The following is a 14,344-nucleotide window of genomic DNA, read 5'->3' as shown; positions in this document are numbered from 1 at the left end:
ATCAGTGATGTGCTGTGGGGCGAGGCAGGTGAGACAGAGCTGGTGGTAGACTTCTTCTGGACTGTAAATCAGTGACATGCTGTGGGGTGAGGCAGGTGAGACAGAGCTGGTGGTAGACTTCTTGTGGACTGTAAATCAGTGATGTGCTGTGGGGCGAGGCAGAGCTGGTAGTAGACTTCTTCTGGACTGTAAATCAGTGATGTGCTGTGGGGCGAGGCAGAGCTGGTGGGAGACTTTTTCTGGACTGTAAATCAGTGACATAATGTGAGGCAGGTGAGACAGAGCTGGTAGTAGACTTCTTCTGGACTGTAAATCAGTGATGTGCTGTGGGGCAAGGTAGAGCTGGTAGTAGACTTCTTCTGGACTGTAGATCAGTGATGTGCTGTGGGGTGAGGCAGGTGAGACAGAGCTGGTGGGAGACTTCTTCTGGACTGTAAATCAGTGATGTGCTGTGGGGTGAGGCAGGTGAGACAGCTGGTGGTAGACTTCTTCTGGACTGTAAATCAGTGACACACTGTGGGGTGAGGCAGGTGAGACAGAGCTGGTGGTAGACTTCTTGTGGACTGTAAATCAGTTATGTGCTGTGGGGCGAGGCAGAGCTGGTAGTAGACTTCTTCTGGACTGTAAATCAGTGATGTGCTGTGGGGCGAGGCAGAGCTGGTGGTAGACTTTTTCAGGACTGTAAATCAGTGACATAATGTGAGGCAGGTGAGACAGAGCTGGTGGTAGACTTCTTCTGGACTGTAAATCAGTGATGTGCTGTGGGGCAAGGTAGAGCTGGTAGTAGACTTCTTCTGGACAGTAAATCAGTGATGTGCTGTGGGGTGAGGCAGGTGAGACAGAGCTGGTGGCAGACTTCTTCTGGACTGTAAATCAGTGACGTGCTGTGGGGTGAGGCTGGTGAGACAGAGCTGGTGGTAGACTTCTTCTGGACTGTAAATCAGTGATGTGCTGTGGGGTGAGGCAGGTGAGACAGCTGGTGGTAGACTTCTTCTGGACTGTAAATCAGTGACACACTGTGGGGTGAGGCAGAGCTGGTGGTAGACTTCAAGACTGTAAATCAATGATGTGCTGAGGGGTGAGACAAGCTGGTGGTAGACTTCTTCTGGACTGTAAATCAATGATGTGCTGTGGGGTGAGGAAGAGCTGGTGGTAGACTTCTTCTGGACTGTAAATGAGTGACATGCTGTGGAGTGATGCAAGTGAGACAGAGCTGGTGGTAGACTACTTCAGGACTGTAAATCAGTGACGTGCTGTTGGGTGAGACAGAGCTGGTGGAAGACTTCTTCAGGGCTGTAAATCAGTGACATGCTGTGGGGCGAGGCAGGTGAGACAGAGCTGGTGGTAGACTTCTTCTGGACTGTAAATTAGAGACGTGCTGTGGGGCAAGGCAGGTGAGACAGAGCTGGTGGTAGACTTCTTCTGGACTGCAAATCAGTGACGTGTCGTGGGGTAAGGCAGATGAGACAGAGCTGGTGGTAGACTTCTTCTGGACTGTAAATCAGTGACGTGCTGTGGGGTGAAGCAGGTGAGACAGAGCTGATGGTAGACTTCTTCTGGACTGTAAATCAGTGACATGCTGTGGGGTGAGGCAGAGCTGGTGGTAAACTTCTTCTTGACTCTAAATCAGTGACATGCTGTGGGGTGATGCAGGTGAGACAGAGCTGGTGGTAGACTTCTTCAGGACTATAAATCGGTAACGTGATGTTGGTTGAGATAAAGCTGGTGGAAGACTTCTTCAGGACTGTAAATCAGTGACATGCTGTGGGGCGAGGCAGATGAGACAGAGCTGGTGGTAGACTTCTTCTGGACTGTAAATCAGTGACGTGTTGTGGGGCGAGGCAGGTGAGACAGAGCTGGTGGTAGATTCTTCTGGACTGTAAATCAGTGACGTACTGTGGGGTGAGGCAGGTGAGACAGCTGGTGGTAGACTTCTTCTGGACTGTAAATCAGTGACGTGTTGTGGGGCACGGCAGGTGAGACAGAGCTGGTGGTAGATTCTTCTGGATTGTAAATCAGTGACGTGCTGTGGGGTGAGGCAGGTGAGACAGCTGGTGGTAGACTTCTTCTGGACAGTAAATCAGTGACATGCTGTGGGGTGAGGCAGGTGAGACAGAGCTGGTGGTAGACTTCTTCAAGATTGTAAATCAGTGATGTGCTGTGGGGTGAGACAAGCTGGTGGTAGACTTCTTCTGGACTGTAAATCAGTGACGTGCTGTGGGGTGAGGCTGGTGAGACAAGCTGGTGGTAGACTTCTTCTGGACTGTAAATCAGTGATGTGCTGTGGCGTGAGGCAGAGCTAGTGGTAGACTTCTTCTGGACTGTAAATCAATGACATGCTGTAAGGTGATGCAGGTGAGACAGAGCTGGTGGTAGACTTCTTCTGGACTGTAAATCAGTGATGTCCGGTGGGGCGAGGCAGAGCTGGTGGTAAACTTTTTCTGGACTGTAAATCAGTGATGTGCTGTGGGGCGAGGCAGGTGAGACAGAGCTGGTGGTAGACTTCTTCTGGACTGTAAATCAGTGACATGCTGTGGGGTGAGGCAGGTGAGACAGAGCTGGTGGTAGACTTCTTGTGGACTGTAAATCAGTGATGTGCTGTGGGGCGAGGCAGAGCTGGTAGTAGACTTCTTCTGGACTGTAAATCAGTGATGTGCTGTGGGGCGAGGCAGAGCTGGTGGTAGACTTTTTCTGGACTGTAAATCAGTGATGTGCTGTGGGGCAAGGTAGAGCTGGTAGTAGACTTCTTCTGGACTGTAAATCAGTGATGTGCTGTGGGGTGAGGCAGGTGAGACAGAGCTGGTGGTAGACTTCTTCTGGACTGTAAATCAGTGACGTGCTGTGGGGTGAGGCTGTTGAGACAGAGCTGGTGGTAGACTTCTTCTGGACTGTAAATCAGTGACACACTGTGGGGTGAGGCAGGTGAGACAGAGCTGGTGGTAGACTTCTTGTGGACTGTAAATCAGTGATGTGCTGTGGGGCGAGGCAGAGCTGGTAGTAGACTTCTTCTGGACTGTAAATCAGTGATGTGCTGTGGGGCGAGGCAGAGCTGGTGGTAGACTTTTTCTGGACTGTAAATCAGTGACATAATGTGAGGCAGGTGAGACAGAGCTGGTGGTAGACTTCTTCTGGACTGTAAATCAGTGATGTGCTGTGGGGCAAGGTAGAGCTGGTAGTAGACTTCTTCTGGACTGTAAATCAGTGATGTGCTGTGGGGTGAGGCAGGTGAGACAGAGCTGGTGGCAGACTTCTTCTGGACTGTAAATCAGTGACGTGCTGTGGGGTGAGGCTGGTGAGACAGAGCTGGTGGTAGACTTCTTCTGGACTGTAAATCAGTGATGTGCTGTGGGGTGAGGCTGGTGAGACAGCTGGTGGTAGACTTCTTCTGGACTGTAAATCAGTGACACACTGTGGGGTGAGGCAGAGCTGGTGGTAGACTTCAAGACTGTAAATCAATGATGTGCTGTGGGGTCAAACAAGCTGGTGGTAGACTTCTTCTGGACTGTAAATCAATGATGTGCTGTGGGGTGAGGAAGAGCTGGTGGTAGACTTCTTCTGGACTGTAAATGAGTGACATGCTGTGGAGTGATGCAAGTGAGACAGAGCTGGTGGTAGACTACTTCAGGACTGTAAATCAGTGACGTGCTGTTGGGTGAGACAGAGCTGGTGGAAGACTTCTTCAGGGCTGTAAATCAGTGACATGCTGTGGGGCGAGGCAGGTGAGACAGAGCTGGTGGTAGACTTCTTCTGGACTGTAAATTAGAGACGTGCTGTGGGGCAAGGCAGGTGAGACAGAGCTGGTGGTAGACTTCTTCTGGACTGCAAATCAGTGACGTGTCGTGGGGTAAGGCAGATGAGACAGAGCTGGTGGTAGACTTCTTCTGGACTGTAAATCAGTGACGTGCTGTGGGGTGAAGCAGGTGAGACAGAGCTGATGGTAGACTTCTTCTGGATTGTAAATCAGTGACATGCTGTGGGGTGAGGCAGAGCTGGTGGTAAACTTCTTCTTGACTCTAAATCAGTGACATGCTGTGGGGTGATGCAGGTGAGACAGAGCTGGTGGTAGACTTCTTCAGGACTATAAATCGGTAACGTGCTGTTGGTTGAGATAAAGCTGGTGGAAGACTTCTTCAGGACTGTAAATCAGTGACATGCTGTGGGGCGAGGCAGATGAGACAGAGCTGGTGGTAGACTTCTTCTGGACTGTAAATCAGTGACGTGTTGTGGGGCGAGGCAGGTGAGACAGAGCTGGTGGTAGATTCTTCTGGACTGTAAATTAGTGACGTACTGTGGGGTGAGGCAGGTGAGACAGCTGGTGGTAGACTTCTTCTGGACTGTAAATCAGTGACGTGTTGTGGGGCACAGCAGGTGAGACAGAGCTGGTGGTAGATTCTTCTGGATTGTAAATCAGTGACGTGCTGTGGGGTGAGGCAGGTGAGACAGCTGGTGGTAGACTTCTTCTGGACTGTAAATCAGTGACATGCTGTGGGGTGAGGCAGGTGAGACAGAGCTGGTGGTAGACTTCTTCAAGATTGTAAATCAGTGATGTGCTGTGGGGTGAGACAAGCTGGTGGTAGACCTCTTCTGGACTGTAAAACAGTGACGTGCTGTGGGGTGAGGCTGGTGAGACAAGCTGGTGGTAGACTTCTTCTGGACTGTAAATCAGTGATGTGCTGTGGCGTGAGGCAGAGCTAGTGGTAGACTTCTTCTGGATTGTAAATCAATGACATGCTGTGGGGTGATGCAGGTGAGACAGAGCTGGTGGTAGACTTCTTCTGGACTGTAAATCAGTGATGTCCTGTGGGGCGAGGCAGAGCTGGTGGTAGACTTTTTCTGGACTGTAAATCAGTGATGTCATGTAGGGCGAGGCAGGTGAGACAGAGCTGGTGGTAGACTTCTTCTGGACTGTAAATCAGTGACATGCTGTGGGGTGAGGCAGGTGAGACAGAGCTGGTGGTAGACTTCTTGTGGACTGTAAATCAGTGATGTGCTGTGGGGCGAGGCAGAGCTGGTAGTAGACTTCTTCTGGACTGTAAATCAGTGATGTGCTGTGGGGCGAGGCAGAGCTGGTGGTAGACTTTTTCTGGACTGTAAATCAGTGACATAATGTGAGGCAGGTGAGACAGAGCTGGTGGTAGACTTCTTCTGGACTGTAAATCAGTGATGTGCTGTGGGGCAAGGTAGAGCTGGTAGTAGACTTCTTCTGGACTGTAAATCAGTGATGTGCTGTGGGGCGAGGCAGAGCTGGTGGTAGACTTCTTCTGGACTGTAAATCAGTGACATAATGTGAGGCAGAGCTGGTGTTATGTGCACTGTACTCGGTACTCAGGGAACAGGGTGGATGAGCTCCGAGTACAGGAATGTAATGCTGCAATAGATACGGAGCTCCACAGCAACCCCTAAAGAGCTCTTACTCCGTTGTCTCACTCTCGTGATCAGCTTACGCCTACGAGACTATGGTTTCTTGGGCCCATGGCAGCTGCGTTTGAAGGGCAGATTATGTCTGCCCAACTCCGATGCCCCCTGGTCTTAGTTGGAGACAACCTCTAACTAAAGACAGAAATACAAAGTTAGGGGTGTTACAGAACTAAATTAAAGTATGTGCGCCTCTGCCGCCAAGACTAACAACAGCAAAGGCAGTGCTGTCCACACGCCTACACGACACTGTTGTATACCAGCGAGCACAGCCAACGCAGAATCCTCTGCAGAAACTCCAAAACAAATATAACGGGAAAAATACGGCCAAGGCCGTAAGGTACGGCCAAGCCGCTACTCACGACACCAATGTGAATACAGGCAGATGGACGGGAACCCCAAAGCCGCAGACACAGGCTCACAGGACCGGAAGGCCGGCAGGATTCCGACAACAGACCACTGGACACCAAGACACAAGATTACTGGATCAAGGATAGGCAAACTACAGGATTCCAGGACAGGAACGCTCCAGGGCAGGAAGCAGTTCACCAGAAGCTGACAGGTTCTCACTGAGGGTAGGAATGTAAGTGGACTGTAGTAAACTCCAGATTCTGCCAGAACTGAATATGCAGGATTTCACTATAAAACAGGGTCTGGACCATGCTTACCGACATTCTGGCTGCTCTCTGCGGGAGAGAGCAGCCAGGTCGGCTTAGAGGGCGGGCAGGGGAGGCTGTGAAGTAGAGGAGGGGTGGACCGGAGGCAGGACGGGGGCGGAGCAAGGGCGGGGTCACTGTGACGCCTCCTTTAAGCCACGCCCCCGCTCTGTAATGCCGCGATCACCGGCATTACACTGCAGGGGGCGTGGCTATGATGACGAGATTCAGCAAGAATCGCGTCATCAACTGCCCGGGCCGCCCACTTTACACACTAAGTGGGCGGACGGGCAGGGGGGACCCCATGAATTGGGAGACTTGCCTGCTCTTCCGGGGGGCCGGGAGGGTCACCCGATTTTCGGGAGCCTCCCGGCCATTCCGGGAGAGTAGGCAAGTATGGTCTGGACACTGATACAATATAAGACATGAAACAAGCCAGGAACATTCAGGTATCTTTTACAAACGTCTATCACCAGCCCAGAACTGCAGAGGTAGCTAGGTAATAAGGGAACACGCCCCAATCAGGATGGCTGGAAGCCAGGCACAAGGTAATTGCACAAACACCTGCAGGTGAGAATTAACCCATAGAAAACAGGCTGCAATTACACAGACTCACCACCGGCGGCCAACAAGAGTCTTCTAACAGGTAAAGGGGAAATCCTGGCATGTAAACAGAACTATAATACAAAATACATGAACAGAAAGTAACAGGAATGAACCACTGCTTGTGGTTCATAACAGTACCCTCTCCTTAAGGGTGAAACTCGGGACACCCCATAAAAGCCAAGGGGAACAGGATAACATAAAATACATAACCAAAATGCAAAACAGGAATGAGCCACTGCCATGGCTCATAACAGTACACCCCCCCCCCTCCCCTTGAGGAGGGGTCAACGGACCCCAAAATTCAGATTTTACAAACAAGCGATACATAAAACCCTGACACACTGGTATAACAGACAATGACCAGAAAACAGAAACAAGCTGAGGCAACAGCTTGTAACAGTGCCACCCCCCCCCCCCCCCCCGAGGGTGGCCACTGGACACAAGACAGGAAACAAAAAAAAAATAATTTTTATTTTAAAGGAAAGAGTCAGCAATTATTTATTTTTTTCTTCTTTTTTTTACATGGTTCTTGAGGTCTGACCAAGGTAATTCCCCAAACATTGTCTGAACTGATGGTACCTTCCAGCAAGGGTGGGTTCAATCCAGAGATTGGTTTTTTAACCTTGAGAGCTGAACTTTCAGAAGTACTGCTAGAAGAAGATAGAAAAGCACATCCTGCAGTCAGAGCAATAGGCTGAGATTTTTGTTCCGAGTTTACAGTATTTGGTGGACTCTCAGCAGATAAGACGGGTGACTTAGAGGAACCTGAACCAATTAATTTCTTTGGGACCATATTTTTCAACAACTGCATCACTGAATGCCCGGATATCCTGAAGAATGGGATCTTCAGCTTTCAGCAAGCTGGACGCCCATTTCAAAGGCTCCCCTCTGAAGGAATATATCAGATGGAGCACAAGGTTCTCTGATGTGATGCCCAGAAATGGTCTAGACAGCATAATGGTGTAGATATGTTTGGTCAGCGCAAAAAATTGGACTAAGTTCCCACAAAGACAATAGATGTTGAGATATCAGAAGAGTCAGAATCTGCTTCTTTCCCATCTGACTGACTGGAGTACATTGCTGGGACCTGGTCACTACCGACCTTACTTGAGGCTGTGACTTTCCGAACGCCACCTGGGCAGTGGCCTTCGGGAACCCCGCTGGGGCAGTGGCCTTCTCTTCAGGATCGGCAAGACATGAAGACTTATTAACAGAAACAGTTAGATTAACTTTATGGACTGGAACAGACAGACTTTGACTGGACATAGATATGACAGTGTTTGAATCTTTTGATAACTTTGGACAGTCTGATTTTGGGGTGAGTCTTTGTTGTACCACTTTTATGAAGGCTGGAAGATCAGCAAACAATGGATCTTTGGACTTGATGAAGGGCTCAGCCCCATCCAAAGCTTCCCCTCTGAAGGATCTGAGGAAAAAATTAACTGCATTGACAGGAGTGATGCTGATTGATGAATCTCATTCGATGTATATGAGATACTGACGAGCCAGGGCACGGAATTGAGCAAGATCTCCTTCAAAGACAATATTCCGTGGAGTATTAAATTGGAGATCTTTCTTGGAACTAGAACTTGAATCAGACGCCCTTTCTAGGGCTGCAGGATCAGATGCCCCACCAGGGGCTTCAGAATTGGACACGAAAAGTGGAACCCATCCTGGGACTTCAGGTTTGATGACCCTTTTGGTGACAGGCCATCAACTATTCTTTCTAGAATCTGGACAGGCTGAGCCCCCTCCTGGGGCTGGACAGGCAGAGCCCCCTCCTGGGGCTGGACAGGCAGAGCCCCCTCCAGGGGCTGGACATTGGACTCTCCCTCTGGGACCGGACCAACGGACTCCCTCTCTGGGTCAAAAATTATCGAGACTTCTCCCGGGGTTATGGCCTCCGGGACTTTTGCTGAAGCTATGCCTCTTGAGTCCTTTCCTGGGGAAGCGACCTCTAGAACCCCTCCTGGGATTGTGTCTTTCGAGACCTCACTTGGGGATATTGCTTCAAAGATCCCTTCTGGGGTTTTGCTTCTCGAGTTCCCTTCTGGAGCTATGGTTTTAGATACCCCTTCTGGGGTTGCGCTTTTCAAGTTCCTACCTGGGGTAACAGCTTCTGAGACCCCTTCTGGTATTGACACCTGAGCTATGATATTCGATGCTCCTCTTTGACCCTGAGCATCGTGCACCGCTTCAGGAGCCTGGGCATAGGGCACCACTTCAGGAGCCTGGGCATCAAGCCCCGCTTCAGGACTCAGAGATTCCACTACCGGGGTTTTCAACTCTGATTCAACAGGAGAGTCAAGAGAGGAGAGAAACATTCTCCTTTGGTTCCTGAATCTATAATGGGGCTCCCTAGCCCAAGGACCCCAATTATAGGAGTGCTTTTTAGTGTGGGTTCTGTGACAAGTACCCCTGCCACAGTAGAGACTGACTCAACTTGGCCAGAGGGCAGGACTTGTCGCCACACTTTGGCTTGCACAACTCACAAGTCTGCAGAAAGTGGCCTAAACCCCCACAATATAGGCATAAATTTAAGTTTCTGCAACGCAGACGCTCCTCTTCTGAGAGCCTGGGCCGCAGAAAACTTTTAACCCTCTTCCCTCCAATCGAACCTGAGGATTCTCTTGTTTCCATATTGTGAGCAAGAGTCTCTTTAGAGATAGATGAACTCTCAACAACTTCTGGCAAGATAAGCAAAATTTTGGTCAGAAGGTTTTGCAGTTGCTTTAAGGATTGCTGCAAAACTTCCAGCCGCTCAGGTTTCAAAGCACTGAAAGCAGAGTTCAGGGCTGAGAGAGACGCCTGCAGGGCTTGCATAATTGGCATAGGAGGATTTCAAACTAGACAGACAAGACTGGGCTGGATTCTGAACTAGACAAGACTAGGCTGGATTCTGAACACTGGACTTTATACTGAACACTGGACTGGATACTGAACACTGGACTGGGTTCTGAACACTGGACTGGATACTGAACACTGGACTGGATACTGAACACTGGACTGGGTTCTGAACACTGGACTGGATACTGAACACTGGACTGGATACTGAACACTGGACTGGATACTGAACACTGGACTGGATAAAAAAGAAAAAACTACTATTTAGCTTTGTTTATTTTTTGTTGTAGGGCTGATGATAATGTTTCGTTCCCTGTACTTGGTACTCCTGAAACTGGGCGGATGAGCTCCAAGTACAGGAACATAATGTTGGAGTGGGAACGGAGTTCCGCAGCAACCCCTAAAGAGCCCTGACTCCATTGTCTCACTCTCATGATCAGGTCACGCCTGCGAGATTATGGTTTCTTGGGCCCACGGCAGCCGCGTTTGAAGGGCGGATTATGTCTGCCCAACTCCGTTGCCCCCCGGTCTTAGTTGGAGACAAGGCGTAAACTGAGACGGGGCGATGACAAGGGGAACCTCTACTAAAGACAGAAATACAAAGTTAGGGGCGCTACAGAACTAAATGAAGGTATGTGCGGCTCAGCCGCCAAGATAAACAACAACAAAGGCAGTGCTGTCCACACGCCTACACGACACTGTCGTATACCAGCGAGCACAGCCAACGCAGAATCCTCTGCGGAAACTCCAAAACAAATATAACGTAAAAATACGGCCAAGGCCATAAGGTGCGGTCAAGCCGCTACTCACGACACCGGTATGAATACAGGCAGATGGACGGGAACCCCAAAGCCGCAGACACAGGCTCACAGGACCGGAAGGCCGGCAGGATTCCGACAACAGACCACTGGACACCAAGACAAAGGATTACTGGATCAAGGATAGGCAACCTACAGGATTCCAGGACAGGAACGCTCCAGGGCAGGAAGCAGTTCACCAGAAGCTGACAGGTTCTCACTGAAGGTAGGAATGCAGGTGGACTGTAGTAAACTCCAGATTCTGCCAGAACTGAATATGCAGAATTTCACTATAAAACAGGGTCTGGACACCGATACAATATAGAACATGAAACAAGCCAGGAACAATCAGGTATCTTTTAGAAACGTCTATCACCAGCTCAGAACTGCAGAGGTAGCTAGGTAATAAGGGAACATGCCCCAATCAAGATGGTTGGAAGCCAGGCACAATGTAATTGCACAAACACCTGCAGGTGAGAATTAACCCATAGAAAACAGGCTGCAATTACACAGACTCACCACCGGCGGCCAACAAGAGTCTTCTAAACAGGTACAGGGGAAATCCTGGCATGTAAACAGAACTATAATGCAAAATACATGAACAGAAAGAAACAGGAATTAACCACTGCTTGTGGTTCATAACAGCTGGTGATAGACTTCTTCTGGACTGTAAATCAGTAACATGCTGTGGGGTGAGGAAGAGCTAGTGATAGACTTGTTCTGAACTGTAAATAAGTGATGTGCTGTAGAGTGAGGCAGGTGAGACAGAGCTGGTGGTAGACTTCTTCAGAAGTGTAAATCAGTGACGTGCTGTGGGGTGAGACAACCTGGTGGTAGACTTCATCTGGCCTGTAAATCAGTAACATGCTGTGGGGTGATGCAGGTGAGACAGAGCTGGTGGTAGACTTCTTCAAGACTGTGAAACAGTGACGTGCTGTGGGGTGAAACAAGCTGGTAGTAGACTTCTTCTGGACTGTAAATCAGTGATGTGCTGTGGGGTGAGGCAGAGCTGGTGGTAGACTTCTTCTGGACTGTAAATCAGTGACATGCTGTGGGGTGATGCAGGTGAGACAGAGCTTGTGGTAGACTTCTTCAGGACTGTAAATCAGTGATGTGCTGTTGGGTGAGACAGAGCTGGTGGAAGACTTCTTCAGGACTGTAAATCAGTGACATGCTGTGGGGTGAGGCTGGTGAGACAGAGCTGGTGGTAGACTTCTTCAGGACTGTAAATCAGTGACATGCTGTCACGATCCGGGTATCTGGACGCCATTTCTTACCCATCAGATGCCTCCTAAGGCTGGCTCAGCGCTCCAGGACCGGATCCCATCTGTTATCCTAATGTTCACATTCCTGCATCCTCTCCTGTCTCTCTGAGACGCTGTCACAGTAACGCCTTATTACATCTGGCATGGCGTCTCCCGCGGCCTCCGCCGCCGTCCCTGAGCTTCTGCATGCAGAGTGTCAGAGTGGCGATTACGTCAGCCGCGGCCTCCGCTGTGTCCGCGTGGTTGGATGTGCACTTGTCAGCCTGGCGTCTTCTGTCTCCAGTGGCCCGCGCCGCCATTACTGTTTTCATTACCACATGGATTACAAACCAAACTTCTCTCCAAGTGTCTGCATGGGCGCAGCCATCTTGGATTCTGTCAGCTGATCATTTCCTCCAATCTGTTGTCAGTATTGTTAATCTGCATAATTGCCTAGCCAATCCCTTCCTTGCTGCAGGTATAAATACACTGTGCCTGAGCAAGGAAGGCGTCAGTGCTTTGGTTGTCAAACCTAGTTCCTGTTTGTCTCTCTCCTGTGATTGTCTTCCAGGTTCCAGCTCCTGTCTCAAGACTTCCACCATAGAGACCCGCACCAGCATTCCACCTGCGGTGTAGCCTGACTCTCCAATCCATTGTGGATTCATCTGTTTCCAGCTACAACATTACCTGCTTCCAGCTCAGCTTCCAGCAGAGTACAGCTTCTCTTAAAGGGCCGGTGTCCTTTCTACACTTTACCACTCTCCACCGGTATTATTATTTCTCCGCTCTCAAGTTCTACATTTCAGTTCATATTTCATCGCTCCCAAGTTCATTTATTATTTAACTGGTTCCAGCCAGTATCCACTCCGTGCTAACAACAGTCTGGTTCCAGCCAGTATCCACAGCAGCCGTTTTATCTTCAGCAACCCAGCTTTTTCTGGAACACCAGCTGGTACAATCCTGGGTTATCTCCATTGCTACAGTCGGGCCTGGTAAGGACTTTCCATCTAGAAGATTATAAGAACTATCTCACACTACCAGTGCCCTGTGGCTCCTGCCATCCTGTAGTACCCAGGAACTGTATTTATTCTTTGCTGACTTTTACGTTTTCTTTTACTGCTGCTGTGTTGCGGAGTTGTCATAATAAACATCATTGACTTTTATCCAAGTTGTCGTGGTCACGCCTTCGGGCAGTTATTATTCATGTTACTTACATGTCCAGGGGTCTGATACAACCTCCCAGGTTCCGGTACATCTCAGCCCCTACAACTGAGGCTGCCTCCCGTCAGCTCAGGCCCTCAGTTGTGACAGTAAGCACTGACCTAATGAATCCAGCCGGAGACCAGGATCAAGCGGCCAGGCCGATGCAAGAACTGGCAGCCCGACTAGAACATCAGGAGGCTGCACAGGGCCACATCATCCGCTGTCTCCAGGATTTCTCTACTCGGCTGGATGGGATTCAGACAACTCTCCGTGGATCAGGCGCGTCTGGTGCGTCAACCACAGTGACTCCAGCTATAACCCCACCCACCTTACCCATTTCTGCTCCACGTCTTCATCTTCCAACGCCAGCAAAATTTGACGGATCTCCAAGATTCTGCAGGGGATTTCTCAACCAGTGTGAGATTCAGTTTGAGCTACAACCTGGCAATTTTCCCAGTGACCGTACAAAAATTGCCTACATTATTTCTCTTCTCAGTGGCTCAGCCCTTGATTGGGCATCACCGTTATGGGAGAGGTCCGACACCCTGCTATCTTCCTACACTGCCTTCGTGTCAACATTCAGGCGCATCTTCGACGAGCCAGGCCGGGTAACCTCAGCTTCATCCGAGATTCTCCGTTTACGCCAGGGGTCACGTACTGTAGGACAATATCTGATACAGTTCCAGATCCTGGCATCCGAACTGGCATGGAACGACGAGGCCCTGTATGCTGCATTCTGGCATGGCTTATCTGAGCGTATTAAAGATGAGTTAGCTACCAGAGACTTACCTTCTAAGTTAGATGAGCTAATTTCACTCTGCACGAAAGTTGATTTACGTTTCAGAGAGAGAGCAACTGAGCGTGGAAGATCATCTGCTCCAAAATCTTCTGCTCCTCCTCCTCGTCAACTGTCACCATCTAAAGATGAGCCCATGCAACTTGGCCGTTCCCGTTTAACTCCTGCTGAGCGCCGAAGACGTCTCTCCGAGTCTCTCTGTCTCTATTGTGCAGCTCCGTCTCACACCATTAATGCCTGTCCCAAACGTCCGGGAAACTCCAAATCCTAGCTCGCCAAGGAGAGGGCCGGCTAGGAGTAATGATCTCCTCTCCATCTCCTCAAGATTGTAATCTCCCAGTCTCGCTTCAAGTTGCTCAACGTTATCGGAACGTCATTGCCCTCCTTGATTCCGGAGCAGCTGGGAACTTTATTACCGAAGCCTATGTTAAACGGTGGTCCCTACCCACCGAGAGACTTCCTTCGTCCATTTCTTTAACTGCCGTGGATGGCAGCAAAATTTTTGATGCAGTTATTTCTTTAAGGACTCTACCAGTTCGTCTGAGAGTGGGAGTTCTTCATTCCGAACTTATTTCTTTTTTAGTGATTCCAAGAGCCACACATCCTGTGGTCCTGGGCCTTCCATGGCTCCGTCTTCACAATCCTACAATTGATTGGACGACTACGCAAATCCTGGCATGGGGTTCCTCCTGTGCTGAGACATGTTTGTTTAAAGTATTGCCTGTCTGTTCTTCCTCCCCCAGGTCGTCTGATGTTCCACCTCCTCCATATCAAGATTTCACG

The sequence above is a fragment of the Pseudophryne corroboree genome (genome assembly GCF_028390025.1).
Source record: "Pseudophryne corroboree isolate aPseCor3 chromosome 3 unlocalized genomic scaffold, aPseCor3.hap2 SUPER_3_unloc_59, whole genome shotgun sequence".
NCBI lineage: Eukaryota > Metazoa > Chordata > Amphibia > Anura > Myobatrachidae > Pseudophryne > Pseudophryne corroboree.
This window is presented reverse-complemented; position numbering follows the sequence as displayed.